General features: G+C 42.3%; 1 protein-coding gene across 1 annotated transcript in view; it reads right to left on the bottom strand.

Moving 5' to 3' along the window:
- Positions 1-22,730, bottom strand: part of LOC146701227 (partitioning defective 3 homolog) — a 358,058-nt gene that overhangs the window by 53,530 nt on the left and 281,798 nt on the right. The gene's annotated exons all lie outside the window — the stretch shown is intronic.

Genomic DNA, 22,730 nt, shown 5'->3' on the forward strand with positions numbered 1-22,730 from the left:
AGTATTCTAGAGTCAAATGTTTGGCCATTTGTAAAGCTTGGCTGAATTAATGTCACCTAACAGGACAATGATCCTGTACTACAATATACCACACTATGCTCAACTCACTTTTATTTATATAGCATTAAATCACAACAGCAGTCACCTCAAAGAACTATATTGCAAGATAAAGACCCTACAACAATAGAGAAAATCCCCCTATGAGCAAGCCTTCAGTAAAAGTGGGAAGGAAAAACTCCCTTTTACCAGGAAGAAACCAGGCTCAGGGAGGGGCAGCCATCTCTTGCAACCAGTTGGGTGTGAGGGGTCTAAGTTGTGGTTTAAATAATTTGAGTAGCACATTGTAATAACTTATGCCTCTAGCTAGCATGTTAGCAAGCTAACTAGCAAGATAGTGATGCAGAAGCAGGTTTGTAAACTGGTGTTTAAAATCATTGATGTAAAGGTGGTTAGGCTAGTGAAGATGTGTTCATATCCCAGTAAGTGAAAATAAAAAGCAAAATGTATTCACATTAAGGAATTTGTCCCTTTATGTCCCTGTAAAACTACAATTGACTAATTGTATCCTTATCAGTGAAGCACTGTGTGTGCACTATCTAAGTGTTTTCAGCAGCCCAAAGGGTCAATCCAGTAGCTCTCAGAAACAGATCAGTCATCAAGGCTTTAAGCTGAGGGGGCCATCTCATCACGTTCACTTTCATTGAGCTGTGGCCCCTCAAAGCAGCCGTCACAGTGTGGCTACTGACAGAAAACATCAGCAAGCCACTAATCTCTGTTTGAGCCTGCAAAAACAAAGACCTCTCACTCCCTCCCATTCACTCTTGTTATCCTTCTCTATGCCAGTCCCTTTCCCCCTACACCCACTGAGCCAGTCACTCAGCCTGCCCACCTCTCTGCTGCTTAGCAGCTTTCACACGCACTCACACTTAGGACCATATGGAGAGACCTAGTTGTTGCTATTGTCTCCCAAGTTATCTCCTCTCTCAGCACCTGGTAGGGGAGGAAGGATTATCCTACCTCCTAACCGGTTTAAGAATGCTCCCTACTTTTCCGAGTCTCTCCTGCCACACTTCCTGTTTTGTTCTCCTCCCATCGTGGTCAAGCACCACATGCCAGACTGAATGAGGCTTATCCACGAGGGGCAGACTTTACATGCAGCGCTGTTTAGCTCGATGCTGGCATGAACTGAGGAGGGGGCAAAGATGAATGAGACTTTGGTTAAGCCACTTGACATTCTCACACACGGCAGGCCAAATGGTACACAGTCAATCTAACCCCACTGCTTGCAACGGTGCCAACAGTGGCATGCTCAGCCGTAGTGTGGCCAAATAAGCCTACTTTTCATGCAAGGAAATAACATCATGACTTGTATGCTTATTTCTGACATTTTCTAATGTCATAAAATAGCTATACACAGGAGATCATTAAGGTTAAGATCAATATATTATATTTATAAACACTTTTGATAGCTCAGATAAGTTAGAACATACATTATTATCGCTTTGTGTTACAATTAGCTGTCTTTGTGCAATTAGCGTTAGAAAGCTGGCTTGCTTGTCTGGTACGTAAATGTGAAGCAAGTCAGTGCTTTTTCTGTATTAAGCAGGAAAAAAAATCTGTGTTTGCTACAGGTTATGTATATTTTGCGAGTAGACCTGCACCAAGGATGATATTTAATACATGCACAGATGCTGTTTGTGATTCATTGACTTTCTGATAAGATCGACTGGTAAACAAACACAGAAGCCTTTGTGTTAGTGAGGTGAAGCCATCAAGGTCTCCAGATAACCTTGTTTACTGCTCTGTATGTATGTCCCATATAATAGGAAACTGCTGCCCTTATAGTCGTGTGGAGCTCAGAACTGAAACTAAACAGTACTCTAAAGTTACCGACGTCCTTCAGTAAACGCTTTTACTCATTCGCTCATTCTGGTTACTCATCTAATCTATCCAGAAATCAGGGCCTTTTCCATTTTACACAGTGCTATCTGGGCCGTGAATAGCGTGGAGGTGAAACAAAAATCAATAATTAGTTTAATTGTGTTAGGCTAATGCACAGGAAAGCCCATCTCTGCTCACATCAGCCAGCCTGACCAGCAAGCAGGCGGGGAGACAGATAACAGAAGATGGCTCTGTTACACCTACGGGCTAATTACATGCGATTCATCAGACAGATGCTGCAATGACAGTTAATTGATTCGTGAATTAATAACCGGGAGTGAAATAATTTCGCTGCCAATGCGACTCCACTGTCACGGTAGCTTGCCAACGATGAGACACTCCACACGCTTCGGGGTGGTTCTACTGATCAGATTGATCCCCTCAAAAACAAACCCGTTCAAAAGATGAGACACTTTATCTTACAATTTAATATATTATTACTTTGTCAAGTTTGCTCGCTTACGGAGATGGTGTTATGTGGGTCTTACTCAGTATTTCTCTTGACTTGATGTCAAAGAGCTCAATTTTGGTTTCAGCTGATCAAAACACTTTCTTCCAAGTCTTCACTGAATCATTTAGATATTCACTGGCAAGCTTAAGGCGGATCTGTACGTGTGCCTTCTTTAGCAGGCACACGTGCAGGCATTGTAAGGTTTCTGTGTTACCAATGGTATACATGGTGACTGTGGTCCCAGGTGCCTTTAGATCATTAGCAAGCTCCTTCTGTGTAGTCTTTGGCTGATCTACCATCTTTCTCATGACTATCCTCACCCCAAGTGAGCATAAAGATAAAGTTTCCCAATTGGCATCCGTTGGAAGAAAGAATGCCCAGTTGCTTGTTGGCTGAGCTTTTGATATCTAAAAAGCATCAAGCCAGTCTCTTTTTTTTAATCTGACAATTAAAGGGAGGAAGCAGTGGGCACCATTTGGAGTGCATTATGGGAAAACACATCTCCAAGGCCACTTGTGAAACATTTTTCTTGTGCCTAGCCCTTCAGGGATCTTCTGAGGGGAAACTGAATGTTCTAAGACAGGGAATAAAACAAGCAAAGAAAGAAAGGTGCTAGAAGCATGCCACTAAGAAAAAGGACTGCAACAAGTAAACATGGTTATAACAGTATGGGTTGTTTGAGTATTGTTACAGCCAGGTATGGGTGGGTGGGGTTGGGGACTGGGGGGTTGAAGTTTTTAGTTGTAGAGAGTGCAAGAAGGTTAGGAGGTCACGAGGGACTGAAAATAATGAAGAGGAAAGCCTCATTCACTTCCTTGGTTTAGCCTTTGGCCCATAATGAGGGCTCTTGACACCGGGGAGCACACTGATACGACACATTTGGCAGTCAGGCAAATTGACCTGGGAGCCTGACAGGTGATTGACAGCTACTCCTCAGGGTGCCTAAGCTGCCCGGCATGTGCGCGTGTTCGCATGTGAAGGAGGAGTCCGCCTTACGGAGAAGGAAAGAGACAGCGAGGTGGAGTGAAAGAGAGAGAGTGGATGATGTGGCAAGGGGCTGACAGCGACGAAGAGAAAAAAAGTACTAAAGCAGCCCTGAAAAGGTAATTGTGGGTAATTTAATGCAGAACCAAATTAGAATTTTAGGTTCAAACGACAAAGTGGTCTGGAAAGAAAGTGTTTACCAGACAGGATAATTCGATATTGGTGCGGGCACTGAGGCATATGTGCGTGTGTTCATGTGTGCACACTTGTGTTGCTGTTCATGTGTTGAGCTGTCTCACTACATTATTGGACATTAAATATGCTCTGCCTGCTTGTTGATAGCTGTCCTCTGAAAATGCTCGAGTGCGTTTGTGTGCTCAGAAATTTCTAGGGGTTGTGTTCCCAGAAGGACGGGTGAAGGTTATTAAGAAATGAATAAGCAAAAATGATTTTTTTTTTGCTTATTTAAATTTTAATCTGTGTTCCATCTATTCAGTACTTTGAAACACTTTTTACTCATAATTTGTTTTTGTTTTTTTGAACTTTAGATTAAGGTCAGTCACAGAATTTCACACCCTTGAAGTCAAGCGAATGATATAATTTAGTAATTCTTCTTCCAGCTGCTCCCTTTAGGGGTCATCTTTGCAGGTTATCTCTGTCTCCCTATCCATAGCAGCCTCCTCTATATACCAGCCCTCTGCATGTCGTCTATCACAAATCCCCCTTGACACTCATATCCCCCCACTCCACCCTGTCTCCACTCTTTTCTTCACTTCTCATGCCCATTACTTTGGATGGTTGACCACAGATATTTAAATCTGTCCACCTCCACTATCTCTACTCACTGTTACACCTATCTCCTTCTTATTCACACACATATTCAGTCTTGCTTTGACTGACTTTCATTCCTCTTCTCTCCAGGGCATAACTCCACCTCTCCAGATTCTCTTCCACCTGCATCACAGTCTATGGAGACTCCTACCTGACCTCTTCTGTTAGCCTGTCCATCACCATCGCAAAGAACAAGCGGTTCACAGCCAATGCCCAAAGTAATTCTAAATCCACCTTGAACCCATCACCTGCCACACCTAATGCACACTTCACGTGTCCTGTTCCACCCTGACAAACTTCTCTGTTACTGCTGACTCCCTCATGCGGTACAACGGCTCCTCTTCTGGCACTCTGCCATATGTTTTCTCTAGATCCACAATGACGCAGTGCAACTCCAACTTCCAACCTTCTCTATACTTCTCCATGAACACTCTCCTCCCATCTGTAGTGTTCTTTCTCAGCAAGAAGCCAACTTCTTCTATCTTAAAGAACTCTTTCGCATAAAGCTTCGTGGCACGGTTCATCAGCTTTGTGCTTTTGTAGTTATTACAGCTCTGCACATCCCCCTTGTTCTCGATCATTTGTTTGTTATATTGTATCAAAAACTCTTCAGTTTACATATAGACATGACTCCCCAGCACGTTCTCATTCCCAGGACACAGAGCTGGTTCAGTGTCTCACAGATATATACACATGGATGCTTGTAATGGGCTGCTCAGCGTGACATTTGAAAGGAATAGGTACATTTTTCACTGTGCAGGGTTAATGCTGTAAAGAATCATACTTTCTCTTCCTAAACCTAACCATTTATTTTAGTGCTTAAAGCTAACCAAGCAGGCAAGTGGAAGCAAAATTAAAAAGGAAGCGACCGAAAATGAAGCAAAACAAAGTTTAAAGCACACCTTAACAGCAAACAACTTCTGGTTTGTCCTGCCACCACCCCCTCCATCTTCTAAATATGGACTTCATCGCTCTTGCTATGCTTCCTTTGTGCGATGCACCAAAGCGCCAGTGCTAAAGGGCACCTTTGCATATCCCAGCGATGCCATCAGCATCTGACAAAACAGCAGTATTTGAAGATGCAGCTGACTTTTCCCCCCCCCCCACAATTTATGGAAGAGCTATCATTTAATGAAGTTAAGGTGGAATGGGCTTCCTATTCCCCCTTAAGAGCTAATAAAAAAGTTACAAAACTTTGCTGTTTTCGACCAGGAAAAAATAGATTATGGGATTTAATTGTTTTTCAGTTATTTTTTTTTGGGACATGACATAAGGTGATTTTAAAAATAAACAAATAAATAAATTAGAATTCTAGAATATCTATTTGGGTATAGTATATTGTTTTACCTTTATATTCTGGTCTTTGGACGACAAACCTGTGACTAATGATTTTTTTCAGATATGTGTTATTAGCAAAGCCTTTAGGTATCGACTCAATGGATTTGGCTTCATTATGTTACAGTGTGCTCTAAGAACTTCAGCTTTACTCGTCTTGTTGAAACACGATGCATATGAACCAAGTTTATTTTATGCAGTCAGTTTAAGTTACAGCCTTAAGTTAGCCTGCCAATAAATCGTCTCTCTTCTTGTGCACACTGTACCGATCAGACCTGCAGCCCATAACTCTCATCATGTCTGTGGTCTGTTGGGCTGTGGCGTTTGACTGCCAGACAAAGATAGGGGAATGAGATTTTATGTCCGTCTTAAACAGGAGGAGATATATCACTCCGACCCAGGTGTAAACACTGACTAACAGTCTATTTATCTCACAATCCAGAGAGACCCTGACCTCACTGCTTCCCAGCTCATAAAACAGACTCCCAAACCCAGAGGGGGGGGACGTGTACCTGATGTGTAGTGCTTAGATACTGTCACGACACAGGACACTGAATAGAACAAGAAAGATTCTGAGCTAAAAATAATAATCCTGTCTGGTACAAAGACTGGCACTGCAACAGAAGAAAGAACTGCTGACAGCTCAGACACCTGCACATCCAACTTGTTTATTGACTGACTTTGGATAATTGGTAATTCTAAAGACAGACTCTCAGCCTTGATTCTGAAGTCCTAACCAAAATTCCTGTTGATAGGAATCAAAAGTGACAGAATTATAACTGCACTGCAATGTCGTCAGCATTGTTACAATTATCCAGAAGAGTCACAATACAAAACCCGTCATCATCAAGCAAACATTTTCACACAAGTGAAGGAAACATTAGCATTAATTGTTTAAGGCGCAGTATCTGAGCTGATATTTTACTGAAGTGAGAACTGTGCTCCGTGTGTAAATGGGAGCAATTAAGTGCTGTGTTACTTTTGTTAAATCAGGAAGAATGGCCCTCATTTACCTACAGTGTGTTAATCTGTGTGCAAATTGCACATATTCAAGGTAGCTACATGTTTGTTGTATAAGAGAACAGAATCAACAGTGTCACTGTTTTATGAATGCTTATTTACAGATTTGCATGACAATGACTGTTTAGCAAAATGTATGAACAAACAAGAATGTAAAGGTAATGTACAAGATACAACAACATACATGTTGTATGATGTAGCGTAGATGCAATGTTGCCATTATTTTTGAGATCAGCTAGCAGACTTAGTAGAATCTGGATTTTTCTCTTTCTCTTTTTGTTTATCTGGGGCTGAAAGATCAGCTGTTCCCTATCCTCCACCAGCTCTCTTCTTTTTCTCATAGCCTGCTAGTCTTTATCAACTTTGACTCAAAAAGCTTTTTAAAAAAAAAAAACAACAAAAAAAAAACTCTTAGGGGAATCGATATTCAATATCCCCTTAATTTTAGCCTGTGTGCCACTTACGTATCAATTTAGATAAGTTTCTCTCGTTCTCTTAGATAAATAAATTCCTTTGTCGCCCCAGAGGTCTTTATCCTTCAAGCTCGGGTCCTCGACCAGAGCCGTGGGAGCCTGAAGGACCTGTGCTGTCTTTGCTGTGTTCTAGGACTGCGCTCTTCTGGACAGAGATCTCAGATCTTGTTCCTGGGTTTTCCTGGAGCCACTCCCATAACTTTGGGGTCACCGCACTGAGTTCTCCGGTTACAACTGGGACCACTGTTACATTCACATCTTCTCAAGCTCTTCTCTGAGTCCTCGGTACTTGAAGTTTCATATGGCCCTTCTTTCTGATGTTGCTATCCCTATGGCCATCTTCGCTTCAAGAGTTTCTGCTGCCTGAGGCACTAACCACATGGTCACTTGTGGCCAGGTTATTAGACGGCAGTTGGATGGGATTCTGGGAATCCTTGGGGATCAGGACTGTCCAGCCTTAAGTTAGCCTCTCATCGAGCAGCTGGTTCATTTGTGCTGCAAAATGCTCATGGAGTGTTGTCATCTTCTTCAGCTAGTAGGTGTGAAACATGGAAGCACGTGGAAAACACTATGGAAAGATGCCCCTTTTACTGTCTTCCCCCTCGACACTACTATTTAAATTTCCACACGGGCATTTGTAAATGAGGACAAATGTTTCTACTCTTGTAATTTTGCACCTGTATCTCTGTCAGGTAAATGTCCTAAACCCGTAATGTGGCAAATATAGGAAGAGTCAAACTGTATTCTTCCTGACTCATCAGCCAATTAAAATTCAATTGAGAGCCCCTTTAAAAAAGTCTTATCTGTTATTACATCATTTCCTCTGTTTCTGTTAGTCCTTTTTGTGTTGTTTAAGAATCACCAGCAAGCCAAATAAACAAGCAAGTGTGGCGTTTTCTCTCTTCTCAGTAAAGATATTGGGGGAAAAAAAGAAACAATTCTATTAAAAATATATGTTTTGAATGTTTTAAAAATGTAATTTGGAATCTAACAAAGGCAAATTCATTAACCTTCGCTCCTCAGGCGTGTTAACAGGTATAATAAGATGCTTATCTATAAAAACTAATAACACAAATGCTAATTATCTGTTTATCAGCCAGTGATGTAACGCTGGAAACGCTGTTCCAGTAAACCTCCAGAAAACAACGTTGACACATGAAGGCTTTGCCATTGTGTTTACTTGCTGTCAACACACTGCAGGCGCACAGCCACCTAATTAACATCTATGTCCTGTAACTGTGCCAATGTGTGTGTGTTTTATTCTCATTCCGATAGTGGGGGAAACAAAGCAAACTAACAACAAAAGGAAAGTATTTTGGCCAGAGGCATCAATCGCTCTGCCATGATACAAAAAAGAAAAAAAAAGGAAGTATTCTCAGCATCTGAGGCCAAAGCTGGTTAAAAACAAATAAGTAGACAAAAAAAGAGGGATGGTCTCACATGAATGTGAGCAATAATGACACACTGACAGCTCCAATTTATATGGCTAATAACCGTGTCACAGCATCATGGAGCCTGCCTGGTGAATTATAGCCCCTGTAGACTCTATCGCTGCCATTTTTCCTAAAGCCTCCCCGAGGAGCATCCTCGTCGGCTGCATTCTTCTCCCCAAGGCCAGCGCGGAAGACGAGGAGGAGGAGGAGGCTCGCAGATATGTGGAGAGTTACAGCAGAGGGTTGCGGACTGCTTGCCTTTTATGTCTCTAACGGTTGTTTTAAAGACAGACCGATGGGTGCGATGAGAGCTGGGGAGGAGGAGACGTGGAGGGAGGCGGTGTTTAGCGAACACCTCTCTGGAGAAAAGCGGTTGAGTTATGGAGTGTGGTGGGGACTGGATACAGCTTGCACCTCTCCACGATGGGCGGATAAATGATGGGATGGAAATCTACAACTGTGGCCTCGACGGCGAGGCGTGGGAGATCAAAACGCTCTTCTATACCACAATCTTTTTCTCTCTCCAGGAGCTGGGACTCACTGGTGATCTACAGTGGGGCAAAAAAGTATTTAGTCAGCCACCGATTGTGCAAGTTCCCCCACTTAAAATGATGACAGAGGTCAGTAATTTGCACCAGAGGTACACTTCAACTGTGAGAGACAGAATGTGAAAAAAAAATCCATGAATTCACATGGTAGGATTTGTAAAGAATTTATTCGTAAATCAGGGTGAAAAATAAGTATTTGGTCACCTCAAACAAGGAAAATCTCTGGCTCTCACAGACCTGTAACGTCTTCTGTAAGAAGCTTTTCTGTCCCCCACTCGTTACCTGTATGAATGGCACCTGTTTGAACTCATCATCTGTATAAAAGACACCTGTCCACAGCCTCAAACAGTCAGACTCCAAACTCCGCCATGGCCAAGACCAAAGAGCTTTCGAAGGACACCAGGAAAAGTATTGTAGACCTGCACCAGACTGGGAAGAGTGAATCTACAATAGGCAAGCAGCTTGGTGTGAAAAAATCAACTGTGGGAGCAATCATCAGAAAATGGAAGACATACAAGACCACTGATAATCTCCCTCGATCTGGGGCTCCACGCAAGATCTCATCCCGTGGGGTCAAAATGATCATGAGAACGGTGAGCAAAGATCCCAGAACCACACGGGGGGACCTGGTGAATGACCTGCAGAGAGCTGGGACCAAAGTAACAAAGGTCACCATCAGTAACACACTACAACGGCAGGGAATCAAATCCCGCAGTGCCAGACGTGTTCCGCTGCTGAAGCCAGTGCATGTCCAGGCCCGTCTGAAGTTTGCCAGAGAGCACATGGATGATACAGCAGAGGATTGGGAGAATGTCATGTGGTCAGATGAAACCAAAGTAGAACTTTTTGGTATAAACTCAACTCGTCGTGTTTGGAGGAAGACGAATACTGAGTTGCATCCCAAGAACACCATACCTACTGTGAAGCATGGGGGTGGAAACATCATGCTATGGGGCTGTTTTTCTGCCAAGGGGACAGGACGACTGATCCGTGTTAAGGACAGAATGAATGGGGCCATGTATCGTGAGATTTTGAGCCAAAACCTCCTTCCATCAGTGAGAACTTTGAAGATGAAACGAGGCTGGGTCTTCCAACATGACAATGATCCAAAACACACCGCCCGGGCAACAAAGGAGTGGCTCCGTAAGAAGCATTTGAAAGTCCTGGAGTGGTCTAGCCAGTCTCCAGACCTCAACCCCATAGAAAATCTGTGGCGGGAGTTGAAAGTCCGTGTTGCTCGGCGACAGCCCTAAAACGTCACTGCTCTCGAGAAGATCTGCATGGAGGAATGGGCCAAAATACCAGCTACTGTGTGTGCAAACCTGGTAAAGACCTATAGTAAACGTTTGACCTCTGTTATTGCCAACAAAGGTTATGTTACAAAGTATTGAGTTGTATTTTTGTTATTGACCAAATACTTATTTTCCACCCTGATTTACGAATAAATTCTTTACAAATCCTACCATGTGGATTCATGGATTTTTTTTTCACATTCTGTCTCTCACAGTTGAAGTGTACCTCTGGTGCAAATTACTGACCTCTGTCATCATTTTAGGTGGGGGAACTTGCACAATCGGTGGCTGACTAAATACTTTTTTGCCCCACTGTATCTGCCTTTGAATTTTGTCTTCTACCTCTCTTTGTCTTTGCTTTTTTCCACCACCCGGTGATGTAACCAGTTACTCTTTCTCCAACAAAGGTTAAAATTCGATTTCAAGAAACAGCAGAAATCAAATCATAAGGGATTATTAGTTACTTTCCACTTCAGCATCCCGTGCTCACAATTTAACCACTCTCACTCTTTCTTTCTACACTTCGCCTTCTTTCTAGCCACCAATGCCTGTGTTTTGGGAGCAACGATGACGCAGCACGCCATTCTGATTACAAGGTTAAAAGACACAGGCAGGGGAGTCGAACAAACAGTTGCACCACTGAAATCATCCTCGCTAAAATAGAAATGGCATCTGTCAGACGTCGGCTGTAATCGTGTTAATGTTTGAATGTGTACCCTGACAAAGAAACTGCACGTACACACACGCACGCACAGGAAAAGATGAGAAAGACGTGCTGTAAAGCGCCCCAATAAAGATGAAATTGTGCCGGCTGTCTGCATTGGTCAAAAAGATTAAAAAACAATAAACAATAAACAAAACGAGACATGGGTGGTTGTTTAGACAGGGGTTTCATTCTGTCACTCTGCACCCCCTGATAACATGGTCCACCCTGTCTGTGTGTGTGTGGGCTGCTTGCTTTCACCAATGGCCCACCTACCTAATCAAGCCACAAAAAACCATTACTTTCTCTTCTCCTGTCATCCTCTTTTTTCATCATCTCCTTCCTTTTAACTAAGCTGATTAAAAGGCAACTCCCTCTCTCTATTTACTCAAACACCGCCCCCCACCCCTCCACACACACACACTCACCCACCCACCCAGCTGCCACCTAACCCACAGCCCAACGGCAGCGTGGGACGGCAAGGAGCCCTAACCACTTTCTGCATGAATATTAAGTGCGGGATTTGTGTCGCGGGTTTGAAATTGGAAATCACAAGTTTGACTAATCAGCTTTGGAGGTTCCACATTGCGGGGTTTGTGTGTGAGTGAGTGTGCGTGCGAGCGTGCATATACGTCTCTTCTCTCGTCTCCAGTGGAAACAGAGAGCCCCTACACACACAAACACACACACAACCCAACCACCGCTACCACTGATCCTGCTGCGAGTCAGAGTGCTTATTCAGTGCCTCAGCAGGGCCAAGCACCCCCTCCCCACACACACACACTTGCACAAATGCTCCCCTACACCCTTGCTTTACTGTATTCACTCCCACCCACCTCCCATTTAAAAAGGGGCCCAGAAATAGCCCAAGAGGCTATTAGGAAAAATAGAGCCAGAGGAGGAGGAGGAAGCAGTAGGGGTTTACAGTCCAAAGCCATTCAAGGATACACTCCAGAGTCTCTCTCTCCCCCTTGTCATCCATCCTCCTCCTTCGCTCTCTCTGCCTCTCTTTGTTCTGATGAATCAGTGCTTTAGTGAACATGCTCATTACAGCTTGATAGCTGGGGCTTGTGCACTATCCCTGGCATTGGTTTAAAATGGGGGCGAAAGACAGATAAAGACAGACGTAGTGTGTGTGTGGGGAGGGCCCCTCCCTACACTACAGTCCCCCCCGACTGTAGTGTAGGGAGTGGAAGCGTACATCAGGAAAGTGGGAGAAAAAGAATAAGAATGAATGAAGGTTGGAAAAAAGGAACATTAACGAAGCAGAAAGGATTCTGCAATGATGGAGCGCAGGTGAAATGAAGGGGAAGGAAAATTTGTTCAATTCAAATTTTCTGCCTTTTTCCCTTTCGCCACACTTAAAAAAAAAAAAATCACCATCATATTTAGAACATCTTTGTCTTGCTCCATGTACGAAATGTTATTTTCAAGAGACAAGAGACATTCGCTTGCTTTAAATCACTTAAATAAACCACTTGAGCTTCAGGGTTGGACATTTCGCTATCAATTTATGTTGCTCCATCTCCTTGTGGAAATGCACCGAGTCCTCTAAAAAATGAAAATTACAGATAACATTCAAAGGTATTGCTGATAATAGCAACACTATAGATTCTTATTCGTTCTGAAAATGTCATGTAGAAAGTTTTTTTTATTCTTTACAAAGAAAACTTGCAAAAGAGATGAAAAAACTCCTGACTAACCTGAATCTGTCTCCTGATAGTAATGTAAAAGAGCTAGAAATACTCGACCATGACCGATGACACACGTCTAACCTCTTTGTCTCACAGTTTATGATCTCAGTGGATGCCAGGATGATTCCATGGTTCAGATGACAGGTTAACACGATTCTGCTGTGAAACAGATGTCAGCTGAGATATAATGTGATTATGTAGATACACAGTGAGACAAATAACATAACCATAGTGTAAATGTGATCCTACAACAGATGCAGGTTTTTTAAATTGTTTATCTGGCCTGTTTGTGCACCTCTGAATAGCATAATTTAGGAACTGTTTTTTATTCATCGCATGAATGTAAAATTTCCCTCAAAATAGCAAAACTGTGAAATTATTGCCATAAAGACTTTTAAAACCCTGTATGCAAACGCATTTTACACTGTGGGCCGCAAACAACTAGCTTTGATCCAAAGTGGGCCGGATCAGAGGATCTTTTTGTTGGTGTAAAGAAGTTTAACTGCACGTCTAATACCGGAGATATTTTAACATAAAGGAAACAACTGAAATTTCAGCAACACGTCTCAGTTTTTCAGTATTTTCAACATGAAGAAATGCTGCTTTGGTCTTAAACTACAAGAAATAAATGTGTAAAATGACAGAAAAAGTTCTGTTAGCTCATTGAGCAGACAGTCCAATATATACATTTCTATAGTAGACAGTGAAAATATAGCAACGTTCTCTAATTTTATTGTCTATCTATTACTTACTCATACCGTAGGACTGAAAATACAGAAACAAGGTTAAAATTTGTGCCTTCCTTCACATTTGCCAAAGCCAACCAGTGGCGGGCCAATTTTGGCCCCTGTGCCTTATGTTTGACACCCATAGTGTAGAGGCTGAATAATGTTTGTTTTTTATAAATCACTTACACACTACATTTCCAGCAAACAAAGTTTTTCTGTCTCAATCCAAGAAATTGTCACTAATTTTAAAGTTTTATACAGCAACTCAAGGTATTTTATTGACCAGGAAATTAGTTCCTTTCAAAACAAGTCCCTCCTTTCTACATGTGATGTGTCAGCTTGCCCTTCCACTAGAATCAAGGATTGTTTGTCTGCTCAAGCATTATTGGTTTGGACTTCTCACACTACAAGCAATCTACAAATGAAAAAGGAAAGTCCTGGTACAGAGCAGACAGAAATAATAAATCTAAATATTAATACACAGACATCTGTTTATAGCAATGATTATGAGAGTAACATTATATAGAAACATTACAGAAAACTATAAAGTAGTTAGGTAGTCAACCTTCGCTGAGATGCAAGAGATAAATCACAACTTCCTACAAAAGGTCATAAAGAAAAGCTGTGGATTTTAATTGACGTCCCTGACTACCACTAAAACACGGCCATTATCCGTGGTGAAACTAACTGCAGGTCGGCCTGGCGGTGAGCCTTTAATGATAGCTGTATAACTGCAGGATGGGGATTATTCTTTATGTTTAACCATGGCAGAGAAGACAAGTGTTTCTAGGATGACATCTCACTGGGACGCTTACAGACCATCAGCCATAAAAGCTGTAAAGCTAAAAGATAGTGGAGCGATGAGAGGCCACAGTTGCACATGTTTCTAAGTGGTAATAACACCACAATATCAAACTCTAAGACAGAGACGGGAGAGCGAAAATGCCCATTGTGACAAAATTGAAATTTGAAAGCAAAAATATTTGTTTGTTTCCTAAAAAGCTAGATGTAAGTGGTACTTAATGAGTGAAATCAAAGTCTCCTTGTATTTTTACTCTTACTTTTACTGTTCCAGACAAGAGGACAATGGAGAGGAATAACAGAGCTTATTGCTTAGGACCGACATGGCATTTGGTCCAATCAGTGAACCAATTCAATAAGTCTGACTAGGTTAAAATGCCTTTGCTTATTAACTTCCCAAGTAATCTCTTTTGGCACAAACAAACCCCACCCCACCACAGTTGGTACAGTGGAAACGGAGGGATGCTAATGCGATTCCCTTGAAACAGCCCGCTTTTCTTTGAAAACAAGCCGGGCTCTAAGACCTTTAGGTCTGCGATGATCCGCAATGACATCATGAGCCCATTACCGTGGTCCGACAAAGCTGTGTGCTGCCATTACTCTGTTGAATGGGACTAAGAGCATTTTTACAGGCACGCTGATGGCATTAGAAATGTGTGGTGGCCTCCACAGGGCTTTATCGGGTCCCACAGTGAGCTCAAACATGTCCAGCTCAGGTAATGAAGCATTTGTCCCTTTTTGCTAAAGGGGCCCTAAAGTCCAGTCTGGGCCCTATCAGTGCCCTGTAACATATACAGGGAAGCCTCCAGGCTTTCCCTAGTAAATTTATTTTTTTTAAATTCTGCACATATGGGACCACAGAGTAACAGTCAGGAAATGAGTCCCATGTTCACTCGATAACCACAGGATATACACTCTGCTAACACATACGAAAACCTGATACCTACGTTAGAAAAGATGGTGTAAGCTACCCAACAAGTGTTATCAAAACAAAGCAAATAATTGATTTCATAAGTAAATAAAACTACACTTAAGTTGTCTGTCCAACATTTTCATATTATTACTTAAACACACAAACACTCTTAATTAAAATGATGCACCATTCACAATTAGTTATAAAGACTGAATGTGAAGGCCCACACTGTGATCACAAATTCTGTCCAAAACTTTCACAGAACTTAACCGAATGTTCATACAGACATTAAAAAGAAGAAGAAGAATGGTCCTGCGCACTATTTCAGTACCTCCTCATGAGTCAATCTCAAATATTGGAAGAAGGCTTAAGACAGATGGAATGTGTCGCTGGCTGGTCTTGTGGATTTGGGACGTACTCACCCATTCAGCTCCCTGTAATTACAAAGGGTTTTGCTGAGATCCGATTTGCCACTGGAAGCTTGTTCAAGGCACGGGGATTGGAATGACAATGCCGTAGTATGATAAAGGAATATGGATACTGCTCTTAAAATAGAGGGAACTTATGCTGCTCTGTGCTGAGAGCACTTGCTCAGTGGCTCAGATGTGGTAAGGTAAATTTAATTACGTGCCCCTGTACACACTGACCGGCTTTTGATTAGAACGGACTGACTTCTTGGCACAGCTGCAACACCGGAATCACTTGGAAAACAGCATGTAGGTCACAGTCTGGCTTTTGATGTAGGAGACAACTAAACATATGTTTTTTCTCATGTTCATGTAGTGGTCTCTTTATAATGTCACACATTACAAAGAGACGACAAGGTAAAGGTAAGCTTTGATATAAAGATTTTACAGAGGACACAGTGTTGGTACTATGGATTTAATCTTGTAGATTACCAACATGTTAACAATACACACCACACTTATTAGTCAGTATTTAAGTTGCAGCTGTTATTCGAATGGATTTTGATGAATACACAGCAGTAAAAGAAAGCTATTAACTACTCGTTTCCACAACCTGGCAGTTTTGCTTCCCTTTCTTTCACGAGTTATATTTACAGTAAGAGTTCAAGCCTTAAGCAACCTGGAACAACTTCAATGTCTTGCCGTGGCTGACACTGGGGTCACTTCTGTGTGCATCTATTTGAATGCTATTCTTGTAGTGACAGGCAGAGATCGAAATAAGGCTGAAGGAGGATGAAGAGGCATGGGAGCTTGCTGACACGGTCCACAGTGCAAACCCGCTCGGCAGTCACTTGCCTCTCCGTCACATTCCTCACCTGATCTATTTCTGGAGTGCTCTGGAGTGCATGTTAGTGGAGAGGACCCACAATCAGTTTGCAAAATTGTGTTATCTATCACATGAAAAGCAGAATTTCTCACGGAGATCTCCATAACAGGCACACACAGCGACGCGTGTTATTTAATCAACATGGATTTCTAAGTGATTGAATTCCAGGAGAAATATATTCCACGTTTGCTAACAGCGTGTTCTCTCAGAGCTTTCTCCCAATTAGTCGCTGTGACATTTTCAAAACAAATCATCACCTTCATACCAAACTGTAGAGGGAAACTTGCCAGGCCTGACAAATGCCCGTCTAGTTTGTTAGTTTGTGAATATCTCCTCTGTGCCGTACAGTCGGTTGCAGTGTCGGGAATTAGATGTCTTCAAGGGAGTTTGGAGCAGTGGATTAAATCTCTATTTAGAGCTGGTGATTGCCAGAAATGGAAGGTCCTCTAGAACTGATCAACAAACAAGGCTTCAGCATCCTCCAGCCATATACAAGCCCCCCCCCCTAAGTCTTTCCTTTCCATATTCTCTGCTGGGGTATGTCTGCCCTGTATGCCTCACACTCCCCTCTTTTCCTTTCATCTTCTTGTGAAAATTCATTAGGTACTGTACGCATGTCTTCCAGGCTTCAAAGGCCGTTGATAAAACACTGCATGCGCAACCTTAATCAGCTTGATCCACTTGATGTAGAGCTGAAGTGAGGTGGGTCTATATCTCTCTCACGCTCGCGTCTTCCTTCTTTCTCTCTCTCTCGATATGCTTTCAGGCTGTTTGCTTTCTTAAATGAATGTAATGGTACAAACGGAGGATAAATTGCCTTTCTGTGCGCTCCATCTCATCACATCCATCCCACAGGGCCCTTTCCAAAGTGGTAGGTTAAAAACAAAAGAGAGAAAAAAAAGAAGAAGAAGAAAAAAAAAGAATGAAAGCAGACCAGGAAAATAATTCACTTGCCTTGCCTGGGAGATACTCATTGCTATCTGTGTGGAAACCCCTGCGATAAGGCTGATGTGCATTTGGTGCATTAGGCCTCCTGCACTATCGCCGCTGCACAGAGCGGGCTGGGAGAAAAGGGCAAAAGTCTGTGCGCAAATGTGTGTCTTTGTGTTGGAGCTGTCCCCTCATTTGTAACCTATCTACAGATATTACGTAGGGCTTTTCCAAAGCCATACAGGGACTGAAACGTCTAAAAAGCTGTGTGCACAGATTTTCCTGTGGGTACAGCTAGCTGAGCGCCTTGAGGATTCACCCGAGGACTCATCCATTTCATCCTCAGTGCTCTTAACAATACCTAACATTCCAGATTAAGGAACAGGGAATACGCCTTACAATTACTGAGGCACTAATATCAAAGCTACACACAGACACTCAGGGAAAAGAATGGAAAACTCACAAGGATTTTTTCTCAGAGACTAAATGCTTCCAAGGCTCTGGGACTCAAACTGGACTGACAAAAAGAAACCAAACACAGTTATGTGACTAACTGCTTTAACAGCAAGTCAGTAAAGCGTAATTCGTTACAGCTAATGTATGTGTCTCATTAAAGCAAAACTGTTCCTTGATGCTAGACATATCAATCCGACTCCCTCGGGGACATGAAGAAAATGTTATTAGCGGCTCACGAGCCGTTATTAAAGCCTTAACGCTGTTACAAGGGTCGTAAAAGATTCATTTGTTTACCAATGAATTATTGAGAGGTAGGATTTAATCAAAGCTACAGATGTTGCAGTCAGAAAGTGTTGTTAATCTCGCTTTGATTGCGTCCAAATGAAAATATAGACTATAAAAATCACAGAGACTGATTGCAGATTGTAGAGTTAATTACAGTCGCCAAAATAAGAGAGCAAACAATAAAAAAGTGATTACTTCAGACTGATTCAGCGATCATTGTGGGGTGGGGGGGCTTTGCCGTTCAATGAGAACTTACTCTTCATCTGCATTACTGTAATAGAGTCATCCAGCGGTCCATTCAGACATTACAGCACGTAACACAACTGAAGATTGTGCATCTGTGTCTCAACGTTTCCCACCTTAAAAGTCAACATCTTTGGGCAGAATCACGAGGCGATGATGGGGGGATGCTCAGAAAATGTTCCTTTGAGATGAAAAGCCTGACCTTTTTATCAGCAGCAGAAAATGCATTAGCAGCCTCATAATTCAATTTCACGACCATGCAAAGTGGAGGATTTGACTGAGTTTCAGTGCGGCGAGAGCGAGGAGAAAAACACGGCGCTGAGTGTTTCTTTGGGTTGTTTTCCTCTCTTCGCTGCTTGCTTGCCAAACTCTGCAGAGCTGCTGAGTTGCAGAGGACTTCAAGGGCTTTGCACAGCTGAGCGCCGTGAGCTCCGTATCGTTTCTCCACCCGCCGTCGCTGCCACCGCCACCGCCACCGCCACCACCTCTTCTTCTGTGTCTCCCTGACTCTGTCTTGCCCGTGCTCTAAGAGGCTTTAGAAAGTCAACTGGGTAATCGGAGCAGCAGTCAATCAAATTGCACTCTCAAAGGTGATGCTTTGTTTCACGCCCGCTTCCCAAAAACCCCGTGGAGCCTGGCACCTGTCAGGTTGTCGTTCTGAAACGCGGCATCCAGTCCCAGTCACCCAAACCATTTTTGGCAGATGGAAGGGTTGACTTGTCAACCGCCTGTCAAGAAATGAGGTCACTCCATTTTGCTAGGTCTTACCTTTTTTTTTTTTTAATAAGGTGAAACGAAACAAACTTAAAAGGAAACGCTGTTCGGGTGTTTACGTCTGCCTCACTCTCATGTAAGCTCCGTAACAGAGCAAGTGCAATTTACTCTGTGTGCAGTGTGACAAATGATATTTACCTTTACTTTATATAAGGCGTTAACAAAACTGAACATAATTAAATCCCAGCTGTCTATTGGTGCCCTTCAGTTTTACTGAGTCTGACAGCATTGTCAAAACAGCACTGGAGCTGCCAGTTCTAATAACATGGAGGTAAGTAATAAATTGTCAAATGAGCTCTTGTTGTACGGTGATCTCACGGAGGAACAGTAAAACTTGATACGACAGCACGGGCGGGATCTCTGGACGCCCACACCGACCAGGGGTCCTCGTATCTCTAAGGGTTTTATAGGCTCAGGTCTGACTCATTCCAGCTTTACAGTCACAGTGACCTTCCTATTAGAGCTCCATTACCAAAGGTCTATTAGAGAGAGGGGAGCATACCCAGGCTATTTTTCCAGCTGTGGCCTCGTCTTATGAACTGTAGTAGATAAACAAGTATGCAGCTTTGTTAGCTGCCCAGAGTCACGGGTGAATTAAGGCATTAAATGAAAGCACTTGTATGTAAAAACAAGAAGTAAAAGTGAGTCACAGATGCAAAACCAAAATCTACAGAAAACAGGATCTGATCTGCAAGCAGCTGGACCCCACCTCCTCTGAAAAGGACCACCGCCCAAAACCAAACCAAAGGGCCACTAAGCAGCTCTGCTTAGTTTACTGAAGCTAAAGAAAGATTTTCCATCTAATTAAACGTATTTTGCTGTAATGAGTGTTTCTTCTCCATTCACCTCTTTTGAATCTTTGTGTATTTATACACCACTTTTTCTCGTCTCCCTCCGCTCACCTCCAACAGATTGCAGTGGATAGCCACCCCTCCCTGAACCTGGTTATGCTGAAGGTTTCTTCCTGTTAATAGGGAGTTCTTCATTCCCTTTGTCACCGAGTGCTTGCTCTTGGGCATGTGCTCTCAGATTGTTGGGGTTTTCTCTGTATTACTGTAGGGTCTTTACATTGCAAGAGCCTTGAGGCCTGTTGTTTTGATTGTGTGCTATATGAATAAAACTGAATGGAACTGAATTTGATTAACGAAAGTTCTGAGATGATGTTAAACAGACAAGTGGGAACTTCGACTGCTGGACGCATGAGGATTGTTTCAAAGCTACGCAAATGAGTGAAGGAAGAAAGAAAACTAATCGGCTAAGGCAGGTTCATATACAAGTTCTCTGTCTCTGTTGAGTATTTAATATGTTTTGTTTTGTAGGCTTTATTTTGATTGGCACATATGGTCTTAGCTAATATTAACCTAATTCTCTTTTCTTGGTTCCTGACAAGATTTATGCAACCGTGCCTTGCTTCTAGTGATCATATGAAAATCAGGAGTTCTGACATCGTATTAATCACATATAATATTATTTACTTGCCGGTATTTATTTGCTGGTCACAAATAAACTGCTTGTTTTAAAATGTTCTTATGCAACATGCATTTTTGGCATGACATGCAATAAATGTGTTTACTTTTTAGACAGTGTATACTGTTGCACACTACAGATGCTTTTTGTTATGAAGTGCACAGGGTCATGTGGTAGAAATTGATCAGGTTAAAAGGCAATGACACGTTTTTTTATATAGCAGTTCTAACCGCAGACCTCAACTCTGTCAGAGTATCACTCAAACAACCGAGTAAAACAGGATCCTTAATCTGTCGCTTTGATCACAGTGTTTCTCCTGGGCCTCCTCAGAAGGAAGTAACAGTATCCAGGTCAGGGTTAAATGCTGCTCATTCTTCTCTTTCATACTGAAAACTGACATCCGCGAATGAGCCGAGCTCAATGAACAATATTCAACTTTTCTTTCCTTTTTTTTTTCTTCACCTCATACACGAACTTCATGTCATCGCTGCCGATGCTCCAAAATAAGAAGCAAGTGTCAGGATTAAAAAGTGAAGAAAGAAAGTGTAAGTCATATAACTGCAAGGTAAATCAAAAGTTCTCACTCCAATCTCGCTGCCTCGATACATGGATTAGTCAGAAATGATTGTAAATTCTGTTGTGTCTGCGCCCTATTCTTGACAATGAAAGTTCCATTAAGTTTAATTTAGAAATGCAAATTACTGTTTATGTTTGTTATGATAGACAAGTGACAGGAGTCTTGAAATGCAGATGTGTTGCTAGCTCTTTTTTTTCTTTCAAATTGCAAATAGAAAGCCTCTGAGCAAAATAAGAACCAGAGAATATTATTATTCTCAAAGGCAGAAAGGCAAATATTACATGCATTCAAGCTTTGGCTGGAATACACAAGATATGCAAAGCAGCAAGAGGTGCAAAACACAAACGCGCTGTTGAACATGGAGTGCACATTTCCAATCAATTCACAACATTTGCGACGCCTAATCCCATCCCTACATAGAAGAAAATCCATACTGTGCTATCAGTACTCAAGGCTCAGACCCCAAACTTACTGTAAGCTTGGATTTATGATTAACATGCACCACTATGTAGGCATTAGATGCTGAGAGAAACATGTAAAGATGTGTCCGAAACACAGCTATAACAAGAGAAAGGAAGAAGAAAAGACAGAAGAGTTGACAATCAGACCCATCATACAGGGAAACTGTTGCTTTCTCCGAGATGATCAATAAGCAGATTGATGGTTAAATGTCCTTTTCTGGCAGTTAAGTCGTTCACATGGTTGTCTCACACTAAGGCTTTCACACTGTATCCCTGCACAGAGCGTCTGGAGTGCATCACTGACCAGCATGTTGTGATCTGACTACACACAGCTGCTGAAAACCAATCAAACATTCTTTATTCACCATCAGTTCCTCCATAAGAAGTTTGCAGTTGCTATGACTACAAAAACACTACCTGTAGAAACGTGCAGACATGACCTTGACTTTAAAAATATGAATCAGTGGCTTTTATCCATACCTATGGATGTTTTGGTAAATGGATTAATTCAGCGATCACAGGAAACAGACAACTTCATCATCTCTACTGACAGAGGATCTTCCTCCTTAAACACATAGACACACACAGGGAGTTGGTTCAGCCTCCTCCAACACTAAAAGCTGATTTAGCTGCAACTCTTGGTTGAGCCTATGAGGCGAGCAACGATGCTTGTGCTTTGTGCTTTCTTGTTAACTACCTTGTGGTCGTGTCCCAGTGTTTTATATGCAGTGCTAGCCATCAGAGGATCAAATAAAATGCTGGGATTTCTGGGTTTTTTCCCCTCCCGAGATGCCACCCTTTGTTGCAGTTTTTTTTACTTCTGTGTACATTCCTTCACATCTATTCTGAAACTATCCACTTGTGAGCTACGACAATTCTCTCTAATAATTGATCCCATTGATCCATTCAAAAAAACGCAGTGCAAAAGTAGCCTGAAACACACAGGAGGAATGTAACATACTCACAGTAGTTGCAGGATGTGTTAAGGCTACGTCTAGTTACATTTCCATGATATGCCATAGTGATTTGTGATTACGCTGGATCCCCAGTTAACACATACGTCCCCTGTTAACACATACGTGCCTAGAAGTGAAAGG

Source organism: Copadichromis virginalis, linkage group LG9 (assembly GCF_057382275.1).
Source record: "Copadichromis virginalis isolate Kocher_CV1m ecotype Utaka linkage group LG9, C_Virginalis_male_GT1.1, whole genome shotgun sequence".
Classification (NCBI taxonomy): domain Eukaryota; kingdom Metazoa; phylum Chordata; class Actinopteri; order Cichliformes; family Cichlidae; genus Copadichromis; species Copadichromis virginalis.